The sequence below is a fragment of the Panthera tigris genome, chromosome B3 (genome assembly GCF_018350195.1).
Source record: "Panthera tigris isolate Pti1 chromosome B3, P.tigris_Pti1_mat1.1, whole genome shotgun sequence".
Classification (NCBI taxonomy): Eukaryota; Metazoa; Chordata; class Mammalia; order Carnivora; family Felidae; genus Panthera; species Panthera tigris.
Genome location: NC_056665.1, coordinates 1,098,877 through 1,114,445, shown reverse-complemented (window position 1 = coordinate 1,114,445; position 15,569 = coordinate 1,098,877). Strand labels below are relative to the sequence as shown.

The window sequence follows — 15,569 nt, the reverse complement described above, 5'->3', positions numbered from 1 at the left end:
CCGCTTCCAGGCCTGCTGACTCAGGAGAGGAACGTCTCCGGGGCGGGCGGCCCGAAGCACAGGAAGGTGGGACGCCCGCTGAGTTACTTGGGTCCCCCCCTCGGAAGACGCTGCGTCGAACGGAGTGGGGCCCGAGCACGGAGATGCTTTCAAAGCTTCTCCAGCTGACGGAACGTGGAGGCCGGGTGAGGCACACCACGTCTCCTCCAGGACGCCCCAGCCAGAATGTCACCATCACCGTGGACGTCCCAGCGCCCTCATGGGTGCTCCCTCCTCTAGGGGCAGGGCGAGGCTGGCTGCAGGGGGCGCGTGCAGGGTGGGGGGTCCGGTAGGGGGGCAGGGGGAGGCTGCTAGTGAGCGGGTCCGCGGTCCCTGATGCCGTGCTCGCCCAGCAGGAGCGAGGACCCATCCTGCCCTTTGGGGAAAGTGGACTATGGGAAGCAGCAGGGGCAGCGAGCCCACAGCGCTGGGTCTGTGCCTGGCCCGGCCCCTCCCCCTCCCATCGCCTGTGTCTGTGCAGACCGCGCGGAAGGCGTCCTCGCGGAGACGGGGTCACCATCGGCTTCCTCCCCACCCTGTTCCGAAGGCTCCTGCGGAAACCGTTTTCACCTTCTCAGATTTGAGGCGCTTGATACAAACACTCGGCAAATATTTCAGCAAAAATGAATGTCCCCAAAGAGCCGCTCTATCCGGGATAAGTCCTGATCGCCAGTGTTCCTCTGAAATGCCCAAAATAGAGCGGTGCTGGCGGTTCCCGGCGAGGCGCGGCCTTGTTTCGCTAACCTAGTTAGAAGCTGTCAGCTCGTGCTTCGGGTCCTGTGAGCGTCTTGCCGTTCTTTGTCTGAAAACCCTCCCCAGCACCCCCCCCCCCCAGTACCTTCACACGTGCCAAGTTCCAGGACGCGCCCGGCCCGCATGTTGTGTAGACGCAGCTCTGGCTCGCAGACCCCGGGAGCGCTGTGCACACTGGCGGGGCGGGGGAGGGGGGGGGAGGTGCGCCCCCGAGCAGAGGACCCTCCGAGCCGTCCTTTCTCACTCCCTCTACACTGACAGATGTGGAGGGACGTCCCTGCATTCTAATCCGGTTCCCGCCCTGCTCCAGGAGAGGAAGGGGCATGCCCCGCCCCCCCATTGTGGAGACAGCACCCTTGTCCTCAGGGCTACGTGCCAGGAGCGGACTGAGACAATGGCGGTCAAGTCCACCGGTGCCGGGGGAGCAGCAGGGACCAGCTCGTCCCAATTTGTCAGGGACTCTCGGTTTCAGCACTGAAAAGGCCTGGGTCCCACGCAAGAACCCTCTCAGTCCCGGGTGAAGCAGGGCCACTGGTCACCGTGGGCGGGCAGCCAGAAGCCACATCTCCTACGACCTGGAAAAACAGCCTCAGCTCAGCAGCACGATGGAATTCTGTAAGGCGAGTCCCATGGGTATAGCCAGTAACCAAACCCCCATCCGGGGGACACCAGGGGTGATCCAGTCCTAAGGCCCCGGAGCTAAGACCGGGGACGTGACCCAAAGCAGCTGGCTGCCGAGGCGAGCACAGAGCAGAGCGGCCCGAGGGGGAGTCGCGTGGGGGTCAGAAGAGGGGCCGAGCAAGGTCACTGCAGCCAGGCCACGCTCCGTCCCCGGCCCCGGGGCTGCGGCCAGACAGGCGAGGACAGTGGCCCCCCACAGCTACTGCCTGCCACACAGAGACTCTTCAAAGGACAAAGGGACAGAAAACCGTCAGAGCCTGTGTGTCTTTATTATAAAAGGGACACATTTATAGTCGAGAAATGTGAAAAAGTACAGAAACACCATAAATTTCACACGAACCGCCACCTTCAACAAACCACCTGTCACATCACCATGTATTTCTTTCCCGCAAAAGCCAGGGGCCCACGCGGTGCAGTCCCAGCCCAGTTATGTGGCGTAAAAAATCACTTTCCGCGAGTCATCAAAAGCACCTGAGGTCTCCACTGGAGATGCTCAAAGAGAATCAAAAGACGTCCAATTTCTAATCCATAGAAGCACTTCCTAAACGTCCCCTTCCCGTCCACGGCCTCTGGACCCCAGCACCTGCAGCCGCCCCAAAGCCCTCTCGGTCGCCCTCCCAGCCACCGCCAGCGCTCTGCCAACCCCACAAGCCGTCTCCAAGTCTGTCTTCCTCCTCGGAGGCCTCCGTCCCCTTCCCGCCAGCACATTTGGGCTCGAGCCCCACCTGGTAGCTCACCCTTCACTTTCCGCCCCTTTGCCCGGCGTCCCCAGGGAGAGTCCGGGCTGGGGGAGGGGAAGGAGCCAGCAAACGGTGACAGCACTTTTCTTTTCCCCCACACTGTCAGCACAGAGCCCCACATGGAGCTCGAACCCACAAAACGTGAGATCATGACCTGGGCCGAAATCGAGTCAGACGCTTGGAGCTCCTGGGGCCGGGAGGGGATGCTCAGTTGGTTAAGCGTCCGACTTGGGCTCAGGACATGGTCTCACGGTGCTGGAGCTCAAGCCGCGGGTCAGGCTCTGTGCTGACGGTGTGGAGCCTGCTTGGGACCCTCTCTCTGCCCCTCCCCTGCTCCCGCTCGCTCTCTCGAAATAAATAAATTAAAAAAAAAAGAGTCGGACGCTCAACTGACTGAGCCACCCAGGCGCCCCCAGAATATTCTTTCAGGGACAAGGGGAGGAAAAGAAAAGCATCGCAAAATATGCAAACGCCTGTCATGTCACAGTTTTTAGAAAATAAAATGGCAAATATTTCATACTTTTTTTTTAATCAAACTGCAATTACACTGTGGGTGCAATTTTATTTTTATTTATTTGTAAAGATTTTAGTTCTAGGTCGTGTCTACACCCAACACGGGGCCTGAACTCACAACCGGGAGATGAAGAGTCGCTCCACCAATTGAGTCAGTCCCTGCAGGTGCAATTCTATATTGTAGAATTCTATATTCGTTCATTCATTCGTTCATTCATTCATTCATTCAGCAAGTACTCACTGTGGGCTTATTACGTGCCAGACATTGTCACTAGGGAAACAATGAAGAAACAAAACTCGATGCCCTCGTGAAGCCTAGCGAAGTGGTCAGAGGTGACACAGATATAAAACAAAGTGGGGACACCTGGGGGCTCGGTCGGTTCAGCGTCGACTTCAGCTCAAGTCACGATCTCACAGTTCGTAGGTTCGAGCCCCGCGTGGGGCTCTGTGCTGACCGCTCAGAGCCCGGATCCTGTTTTGGATTCTGCGTCTCCCTCTCTCTCTCTCTCTCTGCCCCTCCCCTGCTCGAGCTCTGTCTCTCTCTCAAAAATAATAAACATTAAAAAAATTTTAATAAAATAAAAACAAAGTATGTGTTATGCTAAAAGGTCACGGATACTCTGTAATTTTTTTAGCAAAGTGAAAGAGGTCGGGAGTGCTGGTTAGAGGGCTGTTTACTTCCCAGTGAGGTGACGTTTGAGCAAAGGCTTGGCGGACGAGGGGGGAGCCATGCAGGGTGGGGGGAGGAGGGTGTGGCAGGGGGCCATCGCTTACACTGTAGGACGCCCAGCAGCATCCCTGGCCTCCCCCCACTGGATGCCAGCGGCACCCCTCCCCAGCGTGACAACCAGGAATGTCTCCGGGCTCCACCAAGTGTCCCACGGATGCAAAAGGGCCCCCAGTTAACCACCATCGAGGGCTACGCGTTCAGATCACCTGAGGAGCTCACGGTGGCCCGGACTCCTCCTCAGACCAACTAAACCAGGGGCTCTGGGAGCACTGGGAACACTATAAGCTCCTCGGGATTTTTCTAACGTGCAGCTGAGGTCGAGGACCTTTGCCTTGACCTCGTGGTCCCGACCCTTGAGCGCACATCCGAATCCCCTGCAAGCTGGTCAAGACCCAGCGTGGGGCCCGCCCCCAGAGCTCCAGATTCAGGAGGTGGACACGAGGCCTGAGGCTCGCGTTTCTACCAAGTTGCCGGGCGATCCTGGTGCGGGGACCCCCCTTGGAGCGATGCTCAAATTCTGATGTGCGTGGGAACGACTCGGCCAGCTTACCGAGAACGTCAGTTTGCACACACATCCTGACTCTGCGTACCCCTTGCGGGGCCCAGACCTACCCTTTTAACAAGCAGTGTCCCAGGCTATTCTGATGCAGGGGCTCTGGAAAACCCGAGTCCTGACACGGCGGATGCTGTCTGTACGGCACTGGGCTGGTGAGGCCCCTCTTCCAGAAGCAGGCTCAGCAGGCTTGGGGGCAGGAGGCTGAGGCCCGAGGCAGAGACAGCCCCATCGCTCACTCACCTGGGAAAGGGAGGGAAGGGCTCAGGGTTCGTCAAGCGTGGCCACACAAGGCCCATCTTCTGAAACGGAGGCTCCGAGGACCCTAACTGAGACCCTTACGGCCGGGACCCGTGCCTGCCGCTTCCCTCCCCAGACGCCAGCTCACCGGGGGAGGCCTGACCCTCATGTCTCCAGGCCTCTACTCACCCTCCCTGTCTCCTGCAGCGTCTGGCCCCGGGTGTGCTCAGACCTCCCCGCCCACACTCGGGACAGCTGTCGCTCTTTCCTTGCTCGTGCCTGGTTCTCCCTGCCTCCCCTCTACCCGTCCACCCCATTGTCACCCCACCCCCTCTCTCGCCCCTCCCAAATTAATAAACTTTAAAAAATTAAAAGATAAAGTCAACATAATGACGAAAACAAAGGCAAGAGGAACGTAGCTTGAATTAAATCTCCTGAACGCTCGCTCCCAGCCACCGATAGACGCCCCCAGACACGCAGAGCGGGACCTTGCTCCAGGGACTCGTGGCTGCCCTACTCCCTTCGCCTTGTCCTTTCCTTAGAGACTGCAGGTAACCTGATCTCAACAGCAGCTCGCCCCTCAAGGGCCCGAAAGCCTTGCTTCCAAATTCCTTAGAGACTCACGCCGTCCCTGACGCCCACTAACTTAAAAGTATAGAAGCAGTCACGCGTCACAACCCCAGCGCGGCTCTCCCTGCCCCCGGGCCCTGTCCTGTGCTTTCATAAAACCACCTTTTTTGCGCCAAAGACGCCTCGAGAATTCTTTCTTGACCGTTTGCTCCAGGACCCCATCAAGCGTGTTAATTGGTCATACTGATTGCGGCAAGGAGCCAATGCATGGACAGAAGTTGAAGACACGGCACAGGTGATGGGCTATCAGAGGCGGGGTGGGGTCCGAGCCCCAGACCGGGGGACGGCCCAGATGGTGCAGGAGTCTCGCACACAGGACACCAACCCTCAGAGGGCTGGGCGCAAGCCGGGACTTACCAGAAACACGAATGACCAGGCAGACTGCAGTCCCAGGCATGATGAGATTCTGTTTTTCATCAGCCAGAATTTGGCCGTCGACAGATGAGGAAACGGAGGCTCCGAAGGGTGAAGATCAGGGCCACGCGGCCAGCACACGACAGAGCCGGGTCAGAATCCAGGCAGCGCGGCCACAGTCGGCGCTCACAGACGTGATATGACGGCTTTCTTTCTAAAGAACAATCACGCATTGCATAAGTATGCATTTCCACAAACCGATGCATGTAAATAAACACACACACATACGTGCATGTATAATTCATGTGAACACTCACGCAGAACAGGAGACATCAAAATGTGGAGAAGGGTTACTCTGGGTGATTGGACTACAGCTGGCCCTTTTTCCTTTTGCCTTTCTGTATTTCTCAATTTCCCCCAAAGGGTAAGTCGCTTGTGCATAGGAGTGATTTTCCGAAAACAAGCCAGCCTGGGGGCGGGGGGGGGAGACCCGGCGGAGGCATGCATCAGACCCCCGTCGTTCAAGTCCAGCCCTCCCGGGAAGCCTCCGGACTGGGGTGGGGCAAAGGATGCACGCGTGAGTGGGTCTCAGAAGGTTCGACCACCACTCGGTACCTGCAAAAGCCCGCAGCACCTTCCCTGGGGAGGGCGGTCTCTAGCAGAACCACCCTGGCAGAGGGTCGTAGCCTCTCGGGTTAGATGTCTCCCTCCACTCTCCCCCACGCCTCCCGCGGCGGAAATCACCCAAGATGCGTTCCCCCCACATGTGCTCCTGCCCCCGGCTGCGGCCATGCCGCCAGGCCCTCTGCAGAACCAAGAGGAGGTCGACGCCTCCCGGGGCCCCTCCTCAGAGCTTGGCCCCTGTGGCCCCGGCTCCCAGGTCGGACGGTTGTCCGTGACCCCGTGCGGGCGGCCACCCCATCCCAGGCTCCCGCTCCCGGAACCTCACCTTCCCTCCACAGCCGCTGTTCTCCAGAAATACGTCACTTCCTTCCAGAGCAGGTGCCTGCCCTCCTCGCGGCCCCGCCCCCGGCCCCGCCCCCGGTGGCAGTCACGTGGGAGAGGCCACGGGGGCCTCCACCTCCCACGTCTAAGGCCCTTGTCTGTAGCTGGAAATTTTGGAGTGAGCTACTTAGTGACCGGATTCTGTGAGGCTCTTCTGCTCCAATATTATTTTTTAATGAAGTGTCTTAAAGGATAATTCTGCAGACAAAAGAAATTTTGAAAAGCAGGAACTTCTGGTTGTCCTCTGGGAGCTCTAGAAAATCCAGACGGACGTAGGGGTGTGAAGAGAGCCCCCGGGAGACAGCTCAGCCGCAGAAGTCCGGGGGGGGGGGAGAGGTGGCAGAAGAGGCGTGCGCGCTGGCGGTTGGGGGCGCGGGGGCAGGTGTCCCGACACAGGTGTGCAGTGGCGGCTGGGGGCACAAGACCCGGAGCGCCTTCCGACGGCGGCTTTCTGCTCCTTGTTCGGAGCCGGGCTCTGAGGTTTCCCAGGAACCTCTGCCCACAGAGTGAGGCCCTTCTCCAGGCTCGGGGAGCCTCAGGGAACCCGGCGAGGCTGCGCGCCTCTCCGCTGCCAGACGCACCTGCCCACACGCTCGCCCATGGCGCGAGCCCAGTGCCAGGCGCTCGCGGGCGGACTCGGGGTGGTGCTCACGACGGCCAAGCTGGACGCCTGTCCTCCTTCTGCTGGAAACGTCCCCTCCCCCCCAACTCCCGTCCCCCCCCACCCCATCCCGGGCCACGCGGAGAGGAAAGAGCCAGAGCTCCGGAGCCTAACCACGAGGCCTGCGCATCTCTCTCAGCCACTCGCTAACCGGCAGCTTCTGGGCCCTTCTTCCTGCCTCTGGCCTCAGCCTCCTTTTCCGTAAAGTGCAGACGAAGTGAGGATTACATCTGAGACCCTCAGGGGGGCTTCCCCCTCCTCCCCCCACCCTCCAGGCCCGGACTCAAGTCCTTCCTCCCTGGGGAAGCCTCTCTCAGAGGCAGCCCCCCTGGCTTGCTGTATTTCTGCACCCGGTTCCAGCAGGTGGGGGGGCGCTGTCCACACCGGTCAGGCCCCTACGCCGGGATGGGAGGGCCGCAGCTCAACTCCGTTCTGACACCATCTACCCCGAGGCAGCGTCACCTTCCACAGGCTAAGGGCTCAGTCCTGCCAGACTGCCTCCACCTCAGACGCCAGTCACAAGTCTAGGGTGCCAGTCCCAGCTGTCACCTGCACCTCTACCCACCGACTGGAGATCAGAGGTCCCCACCGCCCCTCCTCCGGTTTGGCTAATTCTCCAGAGCCACTGCAGAACTCAGACATTTCACCTACGAGATTCCTGGTTCTAGAAGGTTATGATTCAGCAGCAGTCGGACAGAACAAGTGCGGAGACCAGGTGTGGGGAAGGGGGCGGGGGCCCCGTGGGTCCCCACACCCACCGGGAAGCTCTCCGAAACCTGTCCTTCTGCGATTGTGCTGTTGTTCGGGAGGCTTCACTGCACAAGCACGATTGATTACATCACTGGCCGCTCGTGACTGAACGCGATCTCTGACCCCTTCCCATCACCGGAGTGGGGGAGGGAAGACACTTGAGAGTTCCAAGCCCCAATCACACTTCTGTTCCCGTCTTTAGGTGACCCACAGCGGTGGGTCCAGAGGCCAGCTCGTTGACACAACGACAGACACTTTTTTAGTCTCACCGCTCGGGAAATTCCATGGGTTTTAGGAGCTCTGCGCTGGGAGCAGGACACAGACCAAACGTGTTTCTTATTATAAATCACAGTAGTTCACTTGCGCTCCCAATTGACCCTGTGTTCCTTCCTTCCTTCAGTCATCAAATATGAGTCAAGTGTCTCTGTCTGTCCTCAGGCCGGGCACAGCGAGGGGAAGACAGCAGTCCCTGCCCTCGGGATGTAAGGACCAGGCAGGACGCAAGCGTGCAGCGACCCTCCAGGGGGGCCGTAGGGTCTGGAAACGGGGGCAAACGAGTGGTCAAGGGGCAAGGACGAGACCCTGTGTCAACAAGTACATGATACCCTCTGTTTCCGGACCTCGCGGACTCCTTAGACTGCTAGCAGTCTCGGGGGGCCGAAGTGGGAGTGAGACCTCGGCGACAGAACCTAACAGGGGCACGCAGGGACTCTCATGCGTGGGTGACGTGACCTGTCCCCCGGGGGGGGGGGGCGACTCAGGAAGGGAGGTGTTTGTGTTTGGCTTGGGCCCTTTTTAATTAAAATCCCTCCTTTGCAGATGAGGAGGCACAGAGAGGAGAGCCAGCTTGTCTGCAGGAGGAGGCAGGGTTGACGCGGGTTATTCTGGTGCTGGCACGCAGGGGCTTAAGTGAGAGGAGAGGCCAGCGGCGTCTTGAGCCCTGTCGGGAAGTCTACATCTCTCCCAGCGGCTCTCACGCTGCCATGGCGACAGGCAGTTAAAAATAGTTCAGGCACAATTGAGCCAGCCCTCCGCCACCTGCAAAGCTCCCGGTGAGGCTCGAGCAATGAGCACGGGCCGTGCCCCCCCAGGACGGGGTGCTCCGTGTGCAGGGCGGGGTGCCCCGAACCCTCTGGGTGTTTTGGCGGCTTTTCTCACGGAGGTGGACGTGGGCCCGGCACATCCTGCAGGAACCCTGTAAGCCGGGGGCCCCGGGACGGTGGGGACAGCCTCCACCCCGGCCTCCCTGGTCCTCTGCCCACACACCCCGCTTTGCAGCTCCTGCCGGCATGTGTCTCCCTCGGGGTCCTAAGACGGGCCGTCCTGTGTCCCCTCCCCACTGCCCCACCCGCACGGGTCCCGTCCCCGACCTCCAGCGGGCATTCCATACCTATTTATGGAATGAATAAGCGAGATGATGAAAATTAGCGTCCTTAACTCCGTGTGTCGAAACACACTTTAGTATTTCTGACCCAGGCCCTGGTGGACCGTGAGACGTTTGGTCTAGCGCCAGACAGCCGGCACATCGGGGCTGGCTCTCCACAGTTCATCCGGCTCACGCGACATTCCCGTAGTGCAGGAATTGAGAGAGGGAGAGGCGGCCTCGGTCACACAGCACCCACCTGCTCAGTCCCCGGGGCCGTGCTTTCTCATCTAGAAATAGCAGTGGACTCTAAGTGAGCATTCTCGTAGGCTGAACTGTTTGAAGACGGGGCCGCCAATGAAGACAGTTGTTTCCAAGAGATGCTCGGGCACAGACTTCCGGACACCTGGGGGAAGACCAGGGCTGTGCAGACAGCTGTAGACAGTTCCAGAATCCTGGGAGAGGAGAGGAAGGACGAGTGCCTCAGGACGAGCTGTTTCATAACGAGCCCAGTGCAAACATTAGCTGCCGACTCCTCACAGTCCAGAGAGGTGACTGGGTATTATTAGTGTCATCTTATCTGGAACTGGGTCACACGAGAAAGGACAGTCCTCCCGGATGGGTCCCGGGACCTGCCTGTGTGCATGGACACTGAGGACAGCGGTCAGAGCCAGCACTCTGGCGGACCCAGCTCAGCCCCCAGTCCCTCCCCCTCCCACCCCTGCCTGGGGCTGGGGCCACCTCTCCGCTCCCACCCGCCCGCTTCAGGCACCTTGGACCTGGAAGGCCGATGATAGCCAAATTATCTCCCTCCTTTCAGACATTCTCTGCCTGCAGGGTGTCTCCACTCGGAGGGCCCAGGGCCCAAGCAGCATTTCCCCTGAAGTCACCTTCCTCTTTAAGCCCGATCTTCTGTCGTCCGTAACCCAGAGCTGAACAGCCCACCTCCTGCCACCGCTCAGCACCCTCGACAGCAGAGTCCCGTCCATCCCTCCTAAATGGTCCCGGCAGCACTGGGACGGTCTCCACCTCCGACCTGGGCTTCTGCGACCCCCACCCTAGCCAGCTCTCCAAAACACACCCGTGTGGACCTTCTGATCGAGCCGTGACACTCGCGACACTCGTCTGCGGGACAGGGTGTGTGGCTCCCCGAGGCGACGACAGAGTCCCCCGCCTGGCCCGCAGAGCCCTGTGGCCATGCCAGCCCTAACTTCAGCCCCACAAGGGTTCACGTCCTGTACCTCCGATGGGCGCTGTCGCTGCCCCAACCCCGAACTCTGCTGTCTCTCTCTCTCACTTCTGCATTTTCCTGGTCCTCCTGCCAGAAGCTTGAGCTGCTCCGTATGTTAAAAGTATAAAGAAATCCCCCTGCGGCCAGCATATTTCCAGTGTTTGCAGCCAACTCACCAACGTCTTTATCACAAAAACATTGTGTGCGGTGTAATTTGTGCTGCTCAGACGACAACAAACGGGCTGATAATCCGGGCCGTCCTTGCAGCCAGCGGGCCAAGTACAGAGGCCTGTCTGTCTGGGTTTCCCCTCGGACGCGGGACTGTCGGTCTAAAATCGGGAAAGTCCTGGGCGAGCCAGGACAAGCTTGGCACCCTAAGTGCCCAAGGGCCGTTCTCTGGCACACGAGGACCGGCCTCTTTCAAACCCTCCTCGTGCCTCTGTGGCTGTCTGTCCGTGTCTGTCCCACGCTTGCAGATAAAAGGGCACGTTTGAGGCATGTGGTGGGCTCAGCATTCCAGGCCCTCTCCTGCTGGTGCTTCCGCCCCGCCCCTGCTGACCCAGTGCTGGTCTGCTGGCGGCCACCTCGCTGCCCCTCGGCATGTCTGGACACCTCCTTTCCAATGGGGTCACCGCCCTGCGCACGGATGCGCTGTGAAGGAGCACTCGAGCCACACGAACCACTCACACTCACAGGAGAGGAGAGGGCAGGGCGCCAGACACGGAACGAGGCAGCTGGCAGCGGGGCCTCCCGCCTGCCCTGCGAATGGCCGGACGCCGTCCGGCTTCTCGGGCCCAGGAGCTCAGAGAGGGTTGGGCAGGGATGCCCGGAAGCGCGTCGTGGCGCGGACGGCACACAGCGCTTGTCCCAAGACACTGCTCAGAAAAAGCAGAAATGCCAAGTCCCGGAGATGCCGCTCCAGGAGCAAAACAAGAAAACCAAGTTCAGACGCCCCTTCTTCAGATGAGGGCTGAGCAAGGTGACCTCACGTCCTGCCACATTCTGTCACCGAACCCTGGCATTGCCAGCGGGGAGGGCGACACGGACGCAGCAGCCGGACAGGGGTTTCTGGGTGGGCAAGTCGGTGCCCATCAGACGGTGGAGCCCGTGGGGGAGGAGCCTGTGGGGGAGGAGCCTGGAGGGGTGGAGCCTGGAGGGGGAGGGACCTGTTGGTGGGGCCTGGAGGGGGTGGAGGGAGAGGAGCCCATGGGGGAGGAGCCTGGAGGGGAGAAGAGCCTGGAAGGTAAGGAGCTTGGAGAGGGGAAGCCTGGAGGGGGAGAGGGAGGAGCCTGCAGGGGGAGGAGTGTGGAGGGGGAGGGGCCTGGTGGGTGGGCGGGGCCTGGACGGGTGGGTGGAGCCCAAGTCTGGACGTCAGGCTCCCGCAGATGTGCCGGGCGAAGGGTGAGTGTTCCGGAGCAGGGGGCAGGCAGCCCGGCGTCTTGGGAGGTTGGAACAACCGCATTGCACTAGTGTGTGCAAGAGTGTGTGCACGCATGTGTGCACGGGTGTGTGCTCCAGTGTGTGGCTGTACCACCTCCGCCTCTTCTCTCCTCTCCTCCGTTTCCCATGTTGGAATTTCAGGGCCTCTACTAACCACGGAGATGGACATGAGTCCAGCACCCTCTCTGGCCCCGGCAATTCAGCACAGGGATGTGGGAGGGTCCGCTTTATGGCCGGTAAGGCTCGCTGGGAAAGCGCCTTGACTCCAAGGCCCCAGTCTGGTTTCCCTATTCTCTCTCTTTTTTTTTTTAAGTTTATTTACTTATTTTGAGAGAGAGAGAGAGAGAGAGAGAGAGAGGTGTGAGCAGGGGAAAGGCAGAGAGAGAGGGAGAGAGAGGCCCAAACAGGCTCCAGGCTGTCAGCACAGAAAGAGCCCGATGCAGAGCTCCAACCCACCAACTGTGAGATCGTGACCTGAGCCCAAATCAAGAGTCCCATGCTTAACGGAGGGAGCCGTCCAGGCGTCCCTGGTTTCCCTCTTCTTTTCTTTCCTCTGAACTGGGCCTCCCGTCCCGTCCTCAAACTACAGACAGGCATGTCCCGCCCAGGGCAGAGCCAGCCTCGGCCAGCAACAGGGCTGAGGGCACCAGGAAGAAAGCGTGTGCCCACGTGTGGGTGGGGACAAGGGAGGACCCTTGGAAGGGCTGCCAGGCACGATCTCACCAGTGGAGCAGCCTTTCCCCTCCTCCAGGAGACGCAGGAGTGAGAGGCAGGCTGGGAAGGGACGGCCACCTTCAGGCAGCAAAGAGCCAGTGGCTCCCTGTCCCTGCAGGTGGCAGGTGCTAGGTCCCAGGAGGGGTCCCCGTGCCGTCTCTCCGGTTGCCTGTGCTGCAGGCTCTGGGCTGGCTCTCCCTGATGGTCCTCCCCTCCTACATGTGCAGGACGAAGGTGGGTCCTGTCCCTCCACACGGGCTCTCCAAGGGAGAGCTTCACTCGTGCCTTCCCAGAACGGTCCTGACCAAAGGCCGTGACTCATCTCTGCGGAGGAAGCAGGGAGGATATCAGAGTTCAGCCTGTCATGGAGCCTTGCTGAGAAGGGCCTGGGGTCACAGTGAACAGAACGGGATTTCAGTCCCAGACAACCACCAGCTCGGAGCCACGTCTCTCCCCAAGCCTCTGTCCCACCGGCGGTGTAAGGGGAATAATAGTGACAGTATTGCTGAATGTGTGGGCACCGTGGGTCATGCATGCACATGCCACACAGTAGGCAACCAGTAAGCAGCAGGTTCTTCCTCACCTGTGCATCATCCTGTCTCTCCAGGTAAGCGCCATCGCCCTTCACCCTGGGCTGGACCGGGTCACAGCCAGATCTGCACAGCGCCACAGTAAGATACAGCATCCTGGCCGTGCGGCCAGGTCGCGGATGCGATGGTCTTAAGGACGCAGCTCCCACGGCCTCGTGAGTCTGCGGGATCGAGGCCGCTGCGCTCCTGTCTGCTTCCAGTCTGGCTCTGGAGGGCGAATGGGGTGCAGTCTACAGATGGGAGCCTCAGAACCTCCCCCGAGGGCCTCAGGGGGGACAGGCAGGTGGTACCAGGTCGGACAACCCAGGGCTTCGTCCTCGAAATCTGTGACAAGGTCAACAAGCACATCAGCAGCTCCTGGAGCCTCAGTTTCCTCATCCACAAAATGGGATGACATGCCCTTCCTCGAAAGCAGGATACACAGTCACGGGCCTGAGCGGTTCTTTGTGAGCCGCCCGGGTCCACGCAGCTGGAAGGTTATGGAGGGTTATGGCGCTGTCACCCGAGGCACGTCTGTGGCTGTGGGTGCTGGACGGTTCTCTCAGCTTTCCACAGCTTTGCTGGAATCACAGCTTGTAATTAACGCACGGTGATGTGACTTGACCCAGTTTCCCAAATTGGAAGGTTTCAACTGCAGAGGATGAAAAAGGGAGATTCTTGTCGTCCAAGCAGAACCAGCTAGATAAACCTCCCTTCTCTGGGCTTTCAGCTTTCCGCGGGGCCGATGAGGAAATATACACGTGGAACAAATGAACATATTCACTCCCTCAACAGGTTTTGGTCGAGTCCCTGCCCTGCCTTACCAGACCGGCTGTGTCATCCGGTCCGCACACGGGTTCTGGGAGGGGGGCACTGACTGCTATCCTGATGCACAAATGAGGAAGCAGAGGGCCCAGAGGGGCCAGGACCTTCACCTGGAGGGGGCGGAGGCACGGTTAACCCAGGTGTCCGTCCCCCGAGGTACCTGCCCTTTTGTGACACCGCATGGCCTCTCCAGGCTTCTTGCAAAAGGGAGCTGGGGCTTCAGGAGCAGGTGGGGCTGGGCAACAAATCACGGCTTGTGAATTCCCCCAGGGTCCCCAACGGCCATCCCGACCTTTCCTGGGACCCAGCTACTCGTCCCTGTCTCCGTTCCAGGCAGGTGGACCCTGGGATGCATCTCCTGCCCCTCTTTTCCTGGCCAGACTCGTCAAGGGGCAGCTGGACCAGCGCTCGACCGTGGTTCCGACTTGTCCCTCGCCCACCATCCCAGGACCGGACCGGCACTAGGCTTCATCTTCTGAACCGGGCGTCTCCCCCACACCCCGGGCTGGAGGGCTGGAGGGCAGTGGCCGGCAGCACAGGCCGCAGAGTCCGACAGAGTGGGGTGCTGTGGCTTGCTCCCCATCTGACTTCGAGGAGGTACCCGGATTTCTCTATGCCTCAGTTTCCTTATCTGAAGGCTGGGGGTAACACCTGTCCCCCAGGATTGTTGTAAGCAATAACCAGACAAGGGCGTGCCCTTGTGGCGCACAGGACGTTCGGCGGGTGCTGTCCCCTTCCCCCCCGTTCTTGCTTCCAAGGAAGCACGGCAAATTCTGACCATACTGGTTTCCTCTATGATTTCTTATTTTTAAAGGTTTAACTTGAATTTTGGGGAGCAGATCAAGAGTCACATGCATGGACACGTGCACATTCACATGCAAAACACACGCACACGTGCACACATTCACATGCATGCACACACTCTCACACACACACACACACAAGGCCAACCCTACACCTATTCATCCCTCCCACGCCTCCTGACCGATCAAGTGTAGGAAGAAGGCAGGAAAGAGTGACGGCCGTTGGTCGCCCACATACGGTCCCCTGCCAGGCCTGCCCCCCGTTGAAAGTCACGGGGATGAAGGTGTAAATCAGTCTCGTGATGAGCAGGTTCAAGGGAGACCCCAAGGGGCTAGGTCTGCTTTGCCCCGAAGACATTTGACGAATCCGGTGAGTCTCGGAGTGGCGTCGGACCAGCAGCCTCAGCAGCACCTGGGAACTTGCTAGAAAAAGCAAATCCTTGGGCGCGGCCCCGGGTCTGCTGACTCGGAAACTTCCAGTGATCTGTCGTATGCTCTTGAGAGCCGCTGGACTAAAGACGTGCAGATTTGCTCAAAGGTGACCTCTTCTGGCTTCTGAGATTGCAGCTGTGCTGGCAGCCTGGTCAGCGGCATAGAAGCAACTGGAAGGTGCCCCCCGTGTTGCAGCCGGACCCCACGCGGCCCGGGCATCCCTGTGTCATCACACCAGTGCCGCTGTGGCCCGACTCTGGCCCGCGCTGTAGTAGCCAAGCCTGGGGGCTTCTCTGCCCGGCCCGGGCCTCCCCCGGCGGGTCTGTGCCGGACCAGTGGCCACATTCTGTTGCCACGCACAGGTCTCGCTGGCACACCGTGGCCTGTGTGCCTCCAGTGTCCTGAGCGTTCACCGGTGACCTCTTCTCCAACCGCTTCGTTTCTAGCCGTTGACAGAAGATTCGTTTGTCTGCTTTAAGGTATCGTTTGAATACGCATAGTGCCAGGTTTGGGGACCTGGTATTTATTATTTGCATCTCTGCC

The 15,569-nt window shown here is 59.8% G+C and overlaps 1 protein-coding gene across 2 annotated transcripts in view; it reads right to left on the bottom strand.

Annotated features, from left to right (window-relative positions):
• Positions 1-5,434, bottom strand: part of ANKRD34C (ankyrin repeat domain 34C) — a 28,768-nt gene extending 23,334 nt beyond the window's left edge. For both annotated transcript variants that reach the window (XM_042987873.1, XM_015535748.2), the window contains exon 1: positions 5,237-5,434. The gene's annotated coding sequence lies outside the window, so the exon portion shown is untranslated. The remainder of the gene's footprint in view (positions 1-5,236) is intronic.
• Positions 5,435-15,569: the final 10,135 nt, after the last annotated feature.